At 39.3% G+C, this 19,388-nt stretch overlaps 1 protein-coding gene across 1 annotated transcript in view; it reads left to right on the top strand.

The window, feature by feature from the left end:
- The window catches only part of WWOX (WW domain containing oxidoreductase), a 574,826-nt gene that overhangs the window by 297,811 nt on the left and 257,627 nt on the right, over window positions 1-19,388 (top strand). The window lies entirely within an intron of this gene.

Here is a 19,388-nt window from a genome sequence, read left to right as displayed (position 1 = left end):
AATCAGCAGATAAGCCGCTAAAAGCCGCTAATAGCGCTAATCCGCTAATCCTTCAATGGGCTTGCCTCGCAAGACGAAAAAACCGCTAGACGAAGAGAATCGCAGAACGGATTCTTTTCGTCTTGCGAGGCACCACTGTATTGCTATCACCCTCACAGGTGACCCTCCAACTCCCTTTCCACCTTTTATATTATTACAATGGTACCTCGGGTTACAGAGGCTAACCCAGAAATACTATCTCGGGTTGAGAACTTTTCTTCAGGATGAGAACAGAAACCGCGCGGCGGCGCAGCGGCAGCGGGAAGCCCCATTAGCTAAAGTGGTACCTCAGGTTAAGAACAGTTTCAGGTTAAGAACGGATCTCCAGAACGAATTAAGTTCTTAACCTGAGGTACCACTGTACAGTGGTGCCCCGCAAGACGAATGCCTCGCAAGACGAAAAACTCGCTAGACGAAAGGGTTTTGCGGTTTTTGAGCTGCTTCACAAGACGAATTTCCCTAAGGGCTTGCTTCGCAAGTCTTGCTTTTTTGCAAGTTTGTTTCCTTTTTCTTAACACCGTTAATACAGTTGCGACTTGACTTCGAGGAGCAACTCATAGAACGCGGTGTGGTAGCCTTTTTGGAGGTTTTTGGTGATTTTTGAAGCTTTTCCAAAACTTTTCCGACACCGTGCTTCGCAAGACGAAAAATTCGCTACACGGAAAAACTTGCGGAACGAATTAATTTCGTCTTGCGAGGCACCACTGTATTATTATTATTTCTCTCAGTTTACACCAAAGCTGTTTTTAGCAAGGTGCTCTTCGTGTTAATTTTTGCAACACCTACCACTTGTGAGACCCTTGTTGCTTTCATGCTAAATTTAAGGATCGCTTACCTGGACACTGGGAAGAAAAACACTTATGCCAATAGAGTGATTGGGTATATAAAGGATGCTTACAGCTCTGTTCTTGAGATGTCAAAACATTGATTTCTTCTTCCCATATTGGGTAACTAGGCTTTGTTTTCTTTTTCACCCAGTACTGCTTACTGGAGCACTTGGCAGTGCCTGCTTTCGGACATCCCCGAATCAATCTCCCCAAGGGATGTCTTTGAGTGCTAAATATAGCCATCTAGACAATCCCATTTATAAAATGTCAATGTTTTGCAGTTCCCAAATAATTATGCTGAACATACAAGGGCAGACTCTCTGAATGGCATTTTTTTAAAAGTTATGAAAGAGTTGTCAGTTTTGAAACAGCAGTCATTTCAAATATAGCCACCATTTTTAACTTGCATTTTCTCTTTTCAGTTAACAGAGCATAAATTCATTGAAAATAGACATACAATATACTAAAAATGTATATCTAACTAAGTACAGTTTTGTTACACATGGTTTGAGGTTGACTTGTTAAGCAATAAACCATTGATTGCTGTAAGGCAGAATTTCTTACTGCTAAGGTGAGATTCTTTGAAACCAAAAGGAAACTTGGTGGAAGGTTTGTTGAAGCTCATGTAGCACTTAAACATGTTTCAGTGTTACATGGGGAACAGCCCTTTGTGGATTTAAGAGTTTATGCCTTATTTTTTGTGTTGTATCTTGCAGTGTTTTAAAAACATATTTCACAAAATTTGACTTCTGAAAATCTGGAAATTGTTGCCTCATTTTATTTTGTTTTCAGTTTGAGTCCGTAATAGAAATATGCCAGTATATTTCCTTTCTGTTTTCTCTTTCTGTTTTTATGCAATTAAAAGTCAGCAGATGGGTCTTGGCTTCTCTCACAGGCTGAAGGCAGCAGCAACGTTTTGGGACGTAGGGCTCCCGGGATTCAGTTTGTACCTGCCTAGGTCAAGTGCAGCCAGATCACCATTTGGAAACTCTTTGGTCTATCAAAGAAAACCTCCTGTCTCAACACCCTCCAGGTTCACGGGTTCCTGGTAAACTTTGAGAAGAGCCACCAAACTCCAATCAATCAGTTAGTGCACCTGGATGGCTTGTTGAACACCTCTAAAGGCCTAGCTTTTCTTTCTCCGGAATAAGTGGAAAGGATAAGTTCAGAGGTTCGGAAACAGGTTCAGGGAGGTTGGAGGAGCAGGATGTAGGAACATAGAAAGTTGTGCTATACTGAGTCCATGGGTCCATCTAGCTCAGTATTGTCCACACAGACTAGAAATGACTCTCCAGGCTTCCAGGCAAGGAGGTGCCAGGGATTGAACCTTCTGCATGCAAAGCAATTATTTACCCCTTGCTAATGCTCCCTGTCTCTCTGGCATCTTTTTTAAAAACTTCCTTTATACAGCTTATTTTTTTGTTTTTGTTTTTTTCTAATATTTAAACAATACATATTATTACATTACATAAGTTATACTGGTCAAAGTATGTGGTTTGTTTTCCTTCTGCAATCAATATAAGTAATTCAGTTAAGAATAAAATTATTAGAAGTCTGTCTCCTTTCTTGTACACATATGAAGTTAGTTGGCACTGACATTATAGCATACTAATGTAACTTGTTTTCCAATTCAGGCAGCTTCGGTATTATTGGAAGTTTCTTGTGTAATGTATCTGTGCTGCTACAATTATATATGCTATCAATTCTCAGTATGCTAAAGTTGAATTCTTTGTAAGAGTTCATGAAAAAAGTCCAAAGGATCTGAACATAAAAGCAAGTTATATGTGTTATCTTTTCTATATTGTTCTTAATAGTATTCCAATAATACTTTGCCATTTCATATATCCACCACATATGAAAAAGCCACCCACCCCCCTTTTTAAAACTTCCAACATGCTTGACTGTATAAGCCAAATATTTTATTCAATACACTTTGAAAGACAATCTTGGTCTGAACAGATAGTGGTTCATGTGGTTAGTGTTAAGAGAGGATATATTTAAATCTGCATCAAAGATCAGTCAAGAAATAAATGTAATTTAAAAATAATAATGTAGTATTTTGATTAATTTTGAATATGAAGTACGGTGCCAAGATCCTTCTTTTGAATACACCCTATGCACCTAGTATAGCCAAGATTCAATGCTGGTTGTACACTCACATGAGATGAGGCAGGTGTTATTGGACTGTGCCAGTTAAGTCTATACATTAACAATCACATCATACACCCCATCAAAGTCTCAAAATGTAGAAAACTGGTATGTCAGGGAGAAGACTTCTAAGTTTGTATCTTCTGAGTAAGAAGGAATTATAAAATAATAATAATAAATTTTTATTTATATCCTGCCCTCCCCAGCCGAAGCTGGGCTCAGAGCGACTAACAACAGTAAAATAAAACCATTCTAAAATCAATTCATTTTAAAATCAGTTCAAATCAAATTGATGGCAACCATTGGGCTAGAGTTCTGTGAAGAATTACCAAAGGTGGGGGTCAGGCTGTGCCTTGGCCAAAGGCCTGGTGGAACAGCTCTGTCTTGCAGGCCCTGCGGAAAGATGTCAAGTCCCGCAGGGCCCTAGTCTCTTGTGACAGAGCATTCCACAAGATTGGAGCCACAGCCGAAAAAGCCCTGGCTCTGGTTGAGGCCAGCCTATTAGAAAGCACTGATGAAACAGCACTTAGCAACAATGGGGAACATGAACGTTGCTGTCAGTAAATGGGATGAACTTTTTTTTAAGATACAGATGGGTAGCCGTGTTGGTCTGCCATAGTCAAAATAAAAAAAATTCCTTCCTGTAGCACCTTAAAGACCAACTAAGTTAGTTCTTGGTATAAGCTTTCGTGTGCATGCACACTTCTTCAGATACACTGAAACAGAAGTTGCCAGATCCTTCTATATATTGAGAAGGTGGGGAGGGGTATTACTCAGAAGGGTGGTGGGAATCGGAGATTGGCAGATAGCTGAGATGAGCCTGTTGACGACTCTTAACGACTGTAATAGGTCTTACAGGAAAAGGCAAGGGGTGAGAAGGTGAGAAATGGCTTAGTCATGTATAATGAGATAAGAATCCAATGTCTCTGTTCAGACCAGGTCTCTCCATTGTTTTAAGTTTGGTAATGAGTTGTAATTCAGCAGCTTCTCTTTCCAGTCTATTTCTGAAATTCCTTTGTAGTAAAACTGCTACTTTGAGATCTTGTATAAAATGTCCTGGGAGATTGAAGTGTTCTCCTACTGGTTTCTCTGTTTTGTGATTCTTGATGTCAGATTTATGTCCGTTTATTCTTTGGCGTAAGGTTTGGCCTGTTTGTCCAATATAGAGAGCTGAAGGACACTGTTGGCATTTGATGGCATACACAATGTTAGACGATGAGCAATTAAATAGTCCCGAGATGGTATGTGTGATGTTGTTGGGGCCAGTAATGGTGTTGTCCGGGTGTATGTGTGCATGCACACGAAAGCTTATACCAAGAACTAACTTAGTTGGTCTTTAAGGTGCTACAGGAAGGAATTTTTTTATTTTTTTAAAGAGATTGATTGTCAAAATGCCAAAATGTTTGCACCCTATTTCAGCTCAATACTATCCCCCCTTTCTGGCTACATATTTTAGGGAGTAGATATATGTGTTGGATGTTATGGGTTGGTCAACACAAGCCCCTCCCCTCAAAAGACACCTCCCTCCCCCCAAAAAACTACATCACAATGCTCAATCTCATGTTACACAAACATATATCATTATACCTGAGAAAGGAAATGTATGTACAAATATGACACTCGGGGATCTTCCCTTTGAAACCTCCCATTTTCATGTTGTAATTGACAGACAGTTTTCAGACTTGCTCACAGATCTGTGAAATCCATTTTCTTGTGTCTGCAGCTGTGAATGTCAAGAACTATTTTATTCATTCATTCTAAAATTTATAGCCCACCCCACCTTTCCTATGTAATGCATACTCCATTGCATTGATTTGGGGCGGGGGGGGGGAGAAGAAATGGCTCCACGTATGTGTGTTATCCATTTCGCTCACTGAAGTAGCATTGAGTGAATTCTCAGCCTCAGTAGAGAACTGCACTTAATCCTTGCTGTTAGGAGATTATGTGGAGGAGGCTACATTGAGAATCTCTATAAGGATCCTCAGATTGAGAAAATATTTTCAGCTGATCTCAAGCTGTTCAACTATTTGGTCACACAGCAAAGTGTTCAGATAATTCTACGAACATAAAGGGTCGTGGGAACTATCCTCATTAAGAGACATTGGTTGAGGTACTTGAGTAGTACCCTAATGTTAATTCAGTAGCACAATCTCTAGTACATTTTATTCCCCATGATGTGTGGCAACTACTTCATGTTTCAAAAAGATATACGGTACTTCAGTTAAACAACCCTCTCCCCGCCGTGTGTGTGTTATTAAAACAGGCAAGCCAAAGTGGCATCATCTGGCTTTAAGAATATCCTCCCCCACTTCAAATGATAATCCCTTTTTAAATCATCTTTTTTAAAGGCAAATGTATTTAGGTTCCCTAAGCTCATCCTTTTTTCTTTTTTTTAGCCCATGAATCAGCTTCCCTAGTTTCTCTAATACCTTTTCAAGTGAAATATTAATATCGTTTTAGAAGGTGGTGACACGTTATTCTATCTGGGGTTTGCCACTGAATTAGATAATCTCATCTTGACTGCAATGGGCATGCAGTTCTTTTCTTGGGAGCTCAAAATATTGATCCTAAACAATAGGGATGTCCCTTTTTTAATGAAGCATTCACCATTATCCCAAGGTCCTTTTTGAATTCCCTCCAGATCAATCATATTCATTGGATTTGGCACACCAAACTATGTACAACATTTTACATGTGTCAATGTTAATTTTTGGCATCATGCATCAGCAAAGTTATACAGCAGAGTCAGTGGTTAGTTTTTCATTGTTTGTTTCTTTTGTTTTCTGCATGTTTGCTATCTTCACTAATTGTGTGGTGTCAGCAAATTTACCTGGTTTGTATTTGCTTTTCTGACTAGGTCATTTATCTAGATTAGAACCTATAGTAGTTTGAATATCCTGCTTTGGGAGAGTATACACAGGTGTATGTATTTCTGTATGTATTTCTGTATGTATGTATGTATGTATGTATGACTGTTCTTAGGTATGTTCTCAAATCATTGCCAACCAGGTATAGATTCTACCAATTTGCAAAAGTTGCTTTTCATGAGACTTTAGCAGAAATGTGTTCGAACCTTCAGAACTGAATATCTGACACCAGTATAACTGAAATGTCCTAGACTTAGACACACTTTTGCCTCCTTAAATTACTGCCAAACGCTTTCTCTGAGATGCTGTTATAAGAGGGGACAAAAAATGTGACCAAATGTGTGTTTAGTCTATCTGTTTCCCACAGTGGCCAGCCACATACTTCTCAGAAGTTACAAGCAGAGCATGAAATGAACATTCCTTTCCTGTAGTTAATCTCTAGCATCTAGTAGTCAAAGGTATAGTGTCCCTGAACATTCTCCATTTAGCTATCAGGGTTCAATAAGAAACCTAAACCCAATCACCAAATTCCAAAATGGTGACTACCAAACACTAAACATCTAATTTTCATGGAAACCTTATATTAAGTTGCCCTGAAATTGCAGGGCTAATGGAAGCACACTCTGGCCTCTTTCAGTGGACACTGGGAACAGGAAACTAATTCAGATTCCACTCAGCTGTTCTCTCTGTGAAACTGAGCAGTAGTGTGGTGGGGTACAGTTATATCTGCAGGCAGCTCTGCGCGGCCACCGGGAGCGGGACAGAGCTTCACCCCCGGCTCCCGGTGGCCGCGCAGAGCTGCGCTGATCCCGGGACGGCAGGCAGCTCTGCGCCGCCATCTGGAGCGGGGTGGGACTTAGCGCCCCGTTCCAGATGGCGGCGCAGAGCTGTGCTGGTCCCAGGACTGCAGGCAGCTCTGCGCGGCCATCCGGAGCGGGGCGCTAAGTCCCGCCCCGCTCCGGATGGCGGCACAGAGCTGCCTGCCATCCCGGGATCAGCGCAGCTCTGCGCAACCCTCGGAGCCGGTCTCCCGAGGGTTGTGCAGAGCTTCCTGAAGCCTGGAGAGCGAGAGGGGTCGGTGCGCACCGACCCCTCTCGCTCTCCAGGCTTCAGCGAAAGCCTGCATTCGCCTCATAGGACGCACACACATTTCCCCTTCATTTTTGGAGGGGGGAAAGTGCGTCCTATAGGGCGAAAAATACGGTAAGTTCTCTGGGTAGGTTTCAGAGACATTCAAATATCTAATTACAGCGAAAATATAAATCTATAAAACACAAAAACTACTGATAAAAACCATAACAACAAATGACTGTCTAAAACCAGCAACATAGCAATAGCTAAAACTGTTTAAAAGCAGTATAAAACTGGGGAGGGGAAAACTTGGTGTAAATAACTTATGCACCAGATATGTGTACTAATCATAATTAAAATGAAAACTCTTTAGCTCTTTCAAATTCCACCCAACACACATATACCTTCAATTACAACAAGACTAAAACAAACAGAACCTGACACTTCTTCTTCAGCAGACAGGAAATTCCTATGACACACTTTTTATCTATTGTTTTGTTCCTACTTTAGCCAACCTGTGTATGTCCTTTTAATAGTAAACAAGTGCTTTTAATGCTAGAATCTGAAATAGCTCAGTTGGTAGAGCATGAGATTTTTAATCTCAGTGTTGTGGCTTTGAGCCCCATGCTGGGCAAAAGATTCCTGTGTTGCAGGGGGTTGGACTAAATGACCCTCATGGTCCCTTCCAACTCTACAATTTGATAACTCTATGAACATGCCATTTAGCTAGTCAGCAAAACCTAGCTGTGCCAGAGCTTTGAATGAGAACTAGATAAAAACTTCCAAAGTGGTAAGGATTTCTATAGGAGTACTTATCCAGAGCCATGTGTGCTCTTTGTTAACTAAAATGATTGTCCATGTGATTACGCACATGACTGTATAGTGCTTCAGAGCTCATGATTGTTTGTAGAAATGTCTTAGATGAAATGGGAGGGATCTCAGCAAAGAACGGAATTCGTGGTAAGCTGCAATGGGCATGTGAAATGGATTTTCAACTTCTGCAAAAGTCAGCCTGTATTGTCAGGTAATCAACACATCAGTGCCACTCTGTGGCCAGCAAAACATAATTCAGTACCTCAAAAACTTGCAAGAAAATGGTGGGAAGAAATTTTAGAAACATCCATAATCGAAGCATGTGTCCAACACTCATTTAATTCATTTAATACATTTAATTCATCACATTATTCAATCTGTATTTAGCAAAAATACATGTCTTTATCTCCTTCCAGGATTTATTAATCAACTCACATGCTATCTTACGAATGTATTTGCCTTCCTTCTTGAGATCTGGCCTAGTTTACATTGTCTTGCTGTATCCCAGTTTGCAAACCATAATTTACAGAGTACCACAGTAGCTGCATCTGGCAAAATTATTACAAGGATCTTAGCAAACTGTCTCCTAACTATATCTGAGGCTACCCTTCCTGGATCCCAAAATGGTTTTCGACCTAGGGGGGCAGTGGACATGATTTTAACTGCTCGACTTCTTCAATAAGTTTGCTGGTGCTCTTCTTTATCCTGTTGATTTGTGAGCACCACCTTAGCCTCTAATCACTATTGAAGCAATTCCCTACCTAAAAATGCTTTAAACAAAGCAAGAAAAGTACCTGGATACTCTGATTATTTTGGCATATGCTGGTTAATGCATTAGGACACAAAGCGAAATAAAGGATTTGGCCGAACTTCACTTTACTTTGCAGCCAAGTTGGCTACAGAAAAATGCCCTTGAGCCAGCACTAATTATGTCAACAAGTAGTTCATGCTTAGCTCTTCTTTAGTCCTGTACTTGTTTACAGATTGTGTGTGTGTGTGTGTGTGTGTGAGAGAGAGAGAGAGAGAGAGAGAGAGAGAGATTGGGAAAGAGGCAGAACAGGACAACTGCTTGGCTTAAGGGTGTGCTAACCTTGCAACAACCTAGTGACATCATCATTTTTCACCTTAGATTCCTTCTCCTGGGGTATGCCTTCAAAGTGAGATGGAGGTGAAAAGGTTTCCCCTGCAGCAAGACAGGCTGCATGACAAATGGGCCAAAAAGTCAAAGAATTTTTTTAACCTAGCCTGGCTTTAGTGTACTCACTATTTGCACCTTTGAACAATATGATGAATGCTCAGGGGGCAAGGGAGGCTGTGCTTCAGGAGGAACCTTCACTTACTTCTTACACTTGCAGTTATTTTGCGGGAATCAAAGGAAACATGTTAGTCTGTGTACAGATGATAATGATTATTCCACTGGATGTTCCAGTAGTTGTATTCTTCTTATTCCAACAGCTGTATTATTAATAGCACTATTACTTTGAACTTTTAAGATGTTTCGCATACAGTAGTGGGGATGGGGGGCGGAATTCAATTCAATTTCCATTTAAAGACAAACCAATCCAATTTGTTCTCTTTGGAACAATACAGGAACGGAAACGTAGCCTTGCTTCAAAATCCGTACTTCTCTAACTTTTGCAGTGTTGTTCTCCGACCAGTGTTTACAAAAATGTGTGTAGTTGGATAAAATGTAAACATAACACACAAATATGTATTACTTTAGGGAAAATTGCTTTGCAAAAAAGTGTATGTTAGAGAATATTGCATACATACAAACATGCATACAGTATTAGCAGAAATTCACCTTAAAATACTGATGAATTTTCATGAGGACTATTTTTAAGTGAACTTATGTGGAAATGTAGAGAACTGACCTTAAAATTAGAAACATGAGAAACCAAACTTACATTAATTTTTGTTTTATTGAGAGTATTTCAGTTGAACAAAATTAAGTGCTTAAAGAGGAAAACATCTATATCAAATAACTATATATACAAACAACTACAATTGCTTGTTGAATAGTAGGTATATGTGTTATTATTATCCTAATACATAAATGGTTATTTATAACATACTATATTTTTTATAATGAGAAACCAAGCTTTACAGATGTGCTCACCCTTGCTAATCCTGATGAGAGCTGTAGAAGCTAGACCAGTATTATCCTTATGTTGCAGATGTACATAGGCTGAGCAAATAGTTTCTTGCTTTAAGGCCCCCTGGTAAACCTGTGGCTCAAATGTGTGTTGTTGTTTTTTATGCTTGAATATTGTCTGTATCATTGTCATGTTTAGGATGCTAGGTGCCAGAGAGTCAGAGGTGATATTGTGGATAGTTTCTTGGGATTTTTGAGTTTAGGCCAGGATGACCTCGGTTCATGCCTGGTGTGTTGAGCTTCATGGAGGAAAGGCAGGATTAAAATGTAAACAATACAGCTATGTTAAAAATAAATTGGGTTCTAATTTGGTGTTCCTGCTATCTTAAGTTCTCCTTTTGGTCTAATACCTCAGCCCATCTGTATATCATTTTCTCAGTATGCTCCATGTGCTTTTCACCTATCAAAGCTCATGCAAAAGTAACTTAGAAGCAGCCTAATCTGTGTCTGTTTACTCAGAAGCAATTGCTACTAAGTTCATTGTCCACAGGATTGCTGCATGAGAGTTGTGTCTAGTATCTCTCCTACTCAGAGTAGGCCCATTAAAATAGTGAATATGATTAACTTAAGTCTACAGTGGTGCCTCTGGTTATGAACTTAATTCATTCCGGAGGTCCGTTCTTAACCATTCTTAATCTGAGGTACCACTTCAGCTAATGGGGCTTCCTGCTGCCACTGCCAGCGCTCGATTTCTGTTCTCATCCTGTGGCAAAGTTCTTAATGTGAGGTACTACTTCTGGGTTAGCTGAGTCTGTAACCTGAAGTGTTTGTAACCCGAGTGTACCACTGTTCGAGCCTCACGTTTTGCAAATGATTCCTGCATTGCAGGGGTTAGACTGGAGGACCTTTGTGGTCTCTTCAAACTCTATGATTCTGTGATCCTAAGTTTTTTTGAGGAGTTACATTAGTCAGTGTAATGGTGGGTGGCATTTTATTTTTGATCGTGTAACAAAAGCCTTTATTAAAACAATTTGCCTTAGTGCAATTTTTCATATCCTGTTTAATTTTGTGCTCATAATAGTGCTTTTAACCTTTGCTCAGACATTAAAGGAGAGTCTGTTTGTACAAAGAAAAAGAATTAACATAGAAACTTTTTGAAAAATTGCTTTTCCCTTTGACTACAATTGTCCCCCTATCGTACACAGATACACACAAGATGACCTCAAATTGAGTATATGCATGACATTATTCCTTGTTGGATCTTGCACCCTCCAGAATGAAACTCTGTTCTCCTTTAATGAAGTATATTTTAATGTACAAAACAAAACAAAAAAACACAAAGATGTGAAACTGTCAACAAAATTGAAAACATACTATGGGATTCAGTTTTACTGATCTGGGAATAACCTTGGCATTTGGGTAGCACAGCAAACGGTCCTGGTGTATGGTGAATTTTTATGCAAAAAATTGAGAATTATTTGGGGGAAGACAGAGTCATTTTAGGGCATCTGAACCATCTTTCTTTTATTCGTCACAGTTTTTCACACTGAAGATTTATCAGAGTAGCAGATAGTGGACCTTTCCAAAATCTAGACCAGTAAGACATCTTGAAATCTTCTACCTATACAAAGAAGAAGGGGTGGGAAGAAGCTGATGTAGCAAGTTGGCAGAAGGCACTTGGAAACTAGTTGAGGGCTGAAAAATTGTAATGAGTCCCTTGGAGATGAGTTGCAGAGCAGAGGGCAAGAGACTCTCTTGATAGATAGATGATAGATGTGTTTATTATATGGTTGTGTGGTTTAATATGTGACTCATCTTCTACATAGTAGGCATACCAGTAGAAAAATGAAAATATGTGCCTGGTATTTATTGCATTTAAAACATATAAGAAGACTTGATTTATCTGGCCTTTTGTATAATAAATTTCATTATAAACTGAAAATAATTTATGCTGCTCTCTGTGTTGTTTTGTTTACTCTATTTTGTAAACACCCATGTATTGCCAACACAATGTTTTCTGCCTTGCTGCTCTCATGCCAACTTATAAGCACGTGGATATTCTCTGTCTCTTACACCTCATTTTCAGAATTTCTAAATTATAAGATTTTACATATCACTCTTAATATATATACATAAGGAAACTGTAGAGAAATGGCACAATGTTGCAGAATGTTTTCTGCATTTTTACTATTATATGCACGTATCAGTTTCCTCCTAATTCTTAACAGTAACTACTATCTTCTGCTTAAGTTGTCATTTCAGATTTCTGACTGTGGAATGTGATATTTCAGGGGCCAAAAAGATCTGTCATTAGAGTTTAAAGGTCTGTTCTTTAAGATTAAGTTGTGGTTGTGGTGGGGGAGTAGTGTCCTTCAAATGAAGCTGTGGTTACTTTTTTAAAGCTCAGATAAGCACTGTCATATCATGTGGTTCAGAAATCTTAGCAGTGTCTCATCACCACTTTTTTTTGGGGGGGGCTGTACAGTATAGTGAAAATTCAAAAATAAAGGGAGACAAGAATAACACATTTCATTAAAGGTGGTTACATACATTATTCCTTTAACCAATCTATTAGAATAATATATTAATATAAGCAAATATAAAAGGAGTGCACACACAAAATAAAAAGTCACTGGAAAGAGGTGTATAAAAATAAACATGATAACAGCAGCAATAATAATGCAAGAAGTTATCTAGGATAAAGGACAACATATGTGGTTACTTTTTATAGAATTAATAATAATGATAGCAATGTTAGCAGTGTGGATCAGGGTCACCCTGATTTTGATTTTTAAGCAAAGTTATCTGTGCCAGTTAGCTTTCTAAAACAATAGATGCCTAGGCTACTTTTGGATGTCACAATAAACCATGATTTCTTATGACAGGAATGAGCCACAACAGTCTTGCATATTTCACTCCAGTCCTCCACACTCACACTGCAAGGAAACAGAAGCTTTCATTTCTGTTTTTCATTAGCAAAGCAGCACTCTCTCCACTTGGGATTCCCAGCAACTGGTATTCAGAGGCATATTGCCTCAGAATATAGTCATTGTGGCTAGTAGCCACTGATAGCCTTATCCTTACATGAATTTGTCTAACCCTCATTTACAGTGATCCAAGTTGATGGCCATCACTCTTCTGGGAGCAAATTCCAAAGTCAGTGTCTACATAGGGCTACCTTTGGGTTCATAGATCTGTACATATTTTGAAACACTGTTTCTCCAGTTTCTCCTACTCCAAAATGTGCAGGGAAACTGTTTCTCTACAAGAAGCTTGTTGCTGCACACAGATGCCTTCCAAATCATGGAAGGCAACAAATCATGGATGGGAACAAAATGGGCAGAACAGGTTGAGCTCTTCTGGTAACATAACCTTGGTGAACCTTACTTATTTCTGAGAACTATATGTATTTTATTGTGAATTCATGCCTAAGATATTTATTACATCTTAATTAGTAACATTTCCCCAAATCTGAACCCGTCACAGTTGAAAATCCAAACTTTAATCTCGGTTAAATTAGAATAAAATGGAGGTTTGCAAAGCTGTATGTTGAGAATTGCTCACAAATTGAAGCAGCCCCCCTCTGCCTTAGGTACACCTAATATAGTGTGGCAAAATCTCTAAAGAGAAGACATTAATAAATTAAGAGTTCCATGTTATTTTATTTTTTTAAAGAGTTCTTGAAAGAACGATTCATAATGCTGGCTATTGAGCACATAGGGTTTTGAACCTTCGACCTTCTTTGGCAGTTGATGAATTTGTTAAAGAAATATTGAATTTATATTTAACTTGAAAAACAGGAGAAGATCTTTTATTCTGCACTTATAACTTTGAATACACTTTTCGGTTGCTCTTAGTTATCTCAAATTAAATCTTAAATTGAGCGTGTGGTTCGGTGAATTAATACCTTTGCCTTTCAGCTCTTTTGCTGAGGTCATACAAATCTAATGGTAGAAATGGTCACAGGGTCAGACCTTGGCATGTGGCATATAGAAATGGTTTAATGATGCCCGCAGATGTTTGCATTCTGTGCGTTGGAGCCCTAATGCGTTGGTGGGCTCTGCAAAGACACTTGATTATCACCTGATTGTATCTTCATTCCCCCAAATTAAATAGCAGGTGGTGTGTGTGAGTGTGCACACACAGACTCAAAGCATTTAAATAAGAAGTGGTTTCTTCCTGAAACACATGCATTAGAATGAATGCACTTACTACACCTTGCATTTGGGCATTATAAAATTTCTCCTTGCACAGCCGTCTGGGATGCAGCCACATGGAGGAAGTTGCATGTAAGGTATTTGGACCCATCAAATTTTGCATCTACTTTATGCATGCAGATTGCAGGTGGAAGGGGTAACAGCTGCAACCAGTCAGTCAGACATTTGTGTGTGTGTGACTGTGTCTCTGGGAGTGTTTGGGAATAACAAGATACATTCACATAATATTTCTTCTATAAGTAATACAACAGCAACAGAATAAGAATAAGAATATATTTACTACTAAATAATAATGGTTATGATAATAACAATAATGATGAGGATGATATTACATTCTTTCTTTATTATATTCTGCCTTTCCTTGAGGGAGACTAGCATTCCCACAACCCTTTAAGGTTTGTTAAAATTCAAAAATGTTTATCCCACTTTTATACTTGGGATTTTTCCAAAGTGGCAAATTGCAAAAATCATTAAAAACAAAATGCACATGAAAATAAGGCAGATAACAAAAACAGTTTTCCAAATGAGATCTTGCTGTGTGGAACAATGCTATTGTTATCTAAGAAGTATTGTATATAATTCTGCTTTTACTTTTATTAAATATATTTACAGCTCAAACAATTAGCATATGTAGTATTTGAGCATTATTGTTGCCAAATTAAGACTTTTTTGAACAATAAAACAAAACCTTAATACCCTTGAATATAAGTCTTTTTAATTAAATACAGAGAAGGATTCAGCATAAAGCTGCTGTAATGGGTAGTTCTAAAATTGTATTTGAGCAAAGCTAAAATAAAAGCCCACCATTTAATTTTTAGTATTATTACCCATCATCAGTTTTGTACATTATAAACAGTGATACACTACATTGTAAAATCAGAAAACATTTTTTTTAAAAAAATACTATTGGATTTTTCTACATCTTCTCTCTACTACGAAGACATTACAAGGTCAACAACTTAAGCCTCTCTACAATCCAAAAATTGAATCTTAGTACATCCATTTTCCTAATAGAATGTCTGCAATACCAATTGGTGCTGACAGTTTTGGTCTCATCTCTCTATTGTGTTGTACAGTTTTATTTGACACCAGAGATGGCATCAGTTTGTATTGGAGAGAGCATCTGAATAGTGACACTTCTCTTGGGATTTAGGAGCTTTCATGTCCTTGCCAACACAAATGGACACTTTTGTTGTCTTATATTTGTGTGTGCATATATTCATGCACACATTAGAAAAAGTATCTTCAATTATTAATCAAAAGCATGAGAGCAATCACTGAAAACAAATGTACCATGATACTGAGTGTTTTGGATGTAGTAGCTCCAAGATCTCAAAGGATGTGCTGCACATGACTGGTGTGTCGTGTGTGTGTGTGTGTGTGTGTGTGTGTGTGTGTGTGTGTGTGTTTGGGCTCTGTGTCTCTCAGATTGTGATTTGGAGAATATAGGACATGTAAATCATTCTTCTGCATTTATGAGTAATTGTATTGTAATCCAGAATCTGTTAGAACCACAGGGCTAACTGTACAAAAGGGTGAAGAAGCAATTCGGAAGTCAGGGGCAATGATCAAGTTAGGGAGTGCAAACAAGTAGGCAAAACTGAAGAGCAAGCCCAGAAGTCAGGACCAAAGTATAGCCAAGAATTCCAGGAACACTCCAGATCTCCATGCCTTGTTGCTTGAGCAAGGCTTAACTGGAACAACAGGAAGTTCATACATCTTCCTGTTGAGGAGCAGCCGCTGACCAGCCTGGTGCATGGAATCAATCCAGGGACTGAAGGCGCTTCTTTTTTTATCATGGTTTATTGGAGTTTTCACATTATTACAATAGAACAGTGAAGTCCCTTAATCACCCTACCCCTCCCAACTTCCCTTTCTCCCTCCCTCAGCTCTCCTATCCAGTGTCCTAGGTCTGTCTTCCATATTGAGTTTTACTACTGGATCAATTTGCCCAGGGATGCAGACACCTAAGTGTGGCAAGTTATATTTTCACCACTTTAAGGGCCAGTCTGTGTGATGGCTACCTAGTGGTCACCACCCTATGGATATTGCCTCATACCTCCGCCAGTTAATTTTATAGGCATACAAGTGATTGTCATTATTTTGGGGATTGAATTCTGTGGGTATGATAAAAAGCCTGTCATCTGCAAAAAGAGCCATCCTGCATTATTGTCTGTCCACTGTGACATACTGTGACACCTAGGGCAAGGTCAAAAAGCATTGGTCAGGGGACATCCCTGTCTCACTCCTTGCTTTAGTTGTATTGGTTCTGAAAATAGGCCATTACTTGAATTTAGCTTTGGGTTTCTGTAAATTGCTTGTGTGGGTCCATTTCAGGAACTGAGATCCTACCACTTGCAGTTAAGTGGCTTAAAATGCATGACAACTGTCCACAGATGCAGCAGTGATATGATAGTTAGAGTGATGTTGATGGTTTGAGTGTTGGATTTTAGAGTGTTGGACTATGACCAGGGAGACACAGGTTCAAATCCTCACTCACCCAGGAAACTCGGATGAGCCCCCCCCCCCTCCTTACTTATCTAACAAGATTTATTGTGAGGATCAAATGGCAAGGACTGGAGTGAATAACCATGCATAGCACACTGAACATCTTGGAGGAAGGGCATGTATAAATTTAAATACATGATGCCTTAGTATGAATTAAATATTTACCTGACTTTTCAGCCAAGACTAATTCTCAGGATGGCTTAAGAACCACCACACAAAGGTTGAGCAGCATTAGGTAAAGGTACCCCTGCCCGTACGGGCCAGTCGTGTCCGACTCTAGGGTTGCTTGCTCATCTCGCTCTAGAGGCCATGAGCCGGCGCCGTCCGAAGACACTTCCGGGTCACGTGGCCAGTGTGATGAAGCTGCAGCTGGCGAGCCAGCACCAGCGCAGCACACGGAAATGCCGTTTACCTTCCCGCTATAAAGCGGTCCCTATTTATCTACTTGCACTTAAGAGTGCTTTCGAACTGCTAGGTGGGCAGGAGCAGGGACCGAACGATGGGAGCTCACCCCGCCGCGGGGATTCGAACCGCCGACCATACGATCGGCAAGTCCTAGGCACTGAGGTTTTACCCACAGCGCCACCCGCAGCATTAGGTATGTTGTATAGCAAGCATACATACACATGTCTCTCTTCCCTTCTCTCCCTCATTGTGTTCTCTAATACTTGCCACTCATTTATGGTTTTTAGACAAGTCATAATTTAAGTTTGTAGCCCAATCTGTGAACTTTAGTTTGTGTTTGCCCTCAAAACCAGATATCAAGTGCAAACCCTGCTTTGCTTATTTGGCAGTTGCAGTTGTCTCATAGCGGATTGGTCCATCTGGTGCAGTATTGTCTACATTGACTGTCCAGGGTTTCAGGTGAGAGTCTTTCCAGCTGTACTTGGAGCAACCAGGGATGGAAGCTGGAAGCTGGAACCTTTTCTTTTCTTTTAAATTAGGCATGTGCTCTAGTACTAAGCTTTTCTTTGTCCCCTAAACAATGCTTTACTCAAAACCAGAAGTCAGGGACAGAAGAGAGGAGAGATCATACAAGTCTGAAACTATGACATTACATCTGAAACAGCCCAGCCAGTTTCTAATTCACAGTTTCCCATGATGTTGCTTCCTGTTAGCCAAACCTAGGAGATGGCACCACCTGCTTTAAAATATTTCTACTTAAGCAACTGAGGTATGGATATTTTAGAGAATGGTTTCTAAATCTTACGGGGAAAGGGTCACAGTACAGTGCTAAGCATCTGCTTTGCATATGGAAAAATCTGTGGTTCAATCTCTGACATCTCCAAGTAGGCTGGGAAAGACTCCTGCCTGAGCTAGATGGACCAATGGACTAAGTAGAAAACAGCTTCCTATGTACCTAAAGATTTGCCAAAGTAGATCAGCTTGATTACCTATGTAAAATAGTATTTTGTTATGTCACTCTTAAGCATTTGGATCATATTTGTTGCCTAACTGCTTTGGGTAAATCACTGGATAGTATAAAATACATAGAGCTAAACTGAAACTACTCAGATATTTAAATCAACTTCTTAGTAGTGCAAAATACGTCTCACCATTGCTTCTTTATTCACATAGTCCATGGGTAGGAAAACTAAGGCCCAGGGGCTGGATCCGGCCCAATTGCCTTCTAAATTCGGCCTGCGGGCGGTCCAGGAATCAGCGTGTTTTTGCATGAGTAGAATGTGTCCTTCTATTTAAAATGCATCTCTGGGTTATTTGTTGGGCATAGGAATTCGTTCATTCCCCCCCCCCCAATAAATATAGTTTGGCTCCCCACAAGGTCTGAGGGACAGTGGACCGGCCCCCTGCTGAAAAAGTTTGCTGACCCCTGACATAGTCCTTGCTTACCCTCACTTACTGGGAATGATTTAATCTTATTATTCTTTCTGAAAGCAGCCTGTATCAGGAAGTTTTTAATGTCTGATTTTTACTATGTTTTATATATGTTGTAAGCTGCCCAGAGTGGCTAGGGAAACCCAACCAGATGGGTGGGGTATAAATAATAAAATTATTTTAAAAATATTATTTAAATAATAATAGTGTTGCAGCATCGTTTTGAATAAGATCACTCAGATGTAATTTTAGAACAATGTAAACATTTGCAAAATATAAAATAATTTCTGGAGAAGAGGTGTGTTTTGTTTTCCCCATTAAAAGTACAATCCCACCACCGCTGGAAATATTTTAAATGGTGGATACTTTATGTAGCTCTGCCAATATGCATAAGCCTTGCATTCTTCAAGCAATTTATTTATTACTGGTATCACTAGGCCACAGAGGGAGAGTGTGGGGTTTGTGCAACATTGCCCTAAAGTTTGGTTAGAAACATCCATCCTCAAGGTATATTTTAAATCCACTACCTCCTTCCTTTTAAAGCAGCAAAAACATATACCTTTAAAAGTAGTATTTCGAAAGCATTTTCAAAATGACATATTTCATTTTAAAGAGATTTTCTTTGAAACACTGTTATTTTTAGTATTTAATCAGAATGAGATAGTACCAAGAGCTGGAGAATTCTTTTAGCTGACACAGTCACTTTAACTTAAAGAATGTATACGATTTTATGAAAGGCATTTTCATGTTTCATGACATTGTGTTGTGTTATTTACTTTAAATTGTACCCCCCACCCTGGTACCCTACAAACTATCATCAAGGAGGATCGAGATGGAATGGGAAGAGATAGGTAGACTTGGTTCTGGAGAATCCAACTCTTTAGTGGCTCATTCCTGTGGAATACTCTGGCAAGAGACATTCAGCAGATGCCTTCTGTGCCAGCTTTTAAATGCCTGCTTTTCTATT

The sequence above is a fragment of the Podarcis vaucheri genome (genome assembly GCF_965113315.1).
Source record: "Podarcis vaucheri genome assembly, chromosome: 7".
NCBI lineage: Eukaryota > Metazoa > Chordata > Lepidosauria > Squamata > Lacertidae > Podarcis > Podarcis vaucheri.
The sequence above is the reverse complement of the archived record's forward strand: the minus strand, read 5'-3'. Positions and strand labels throughout refer to the sequence as shown.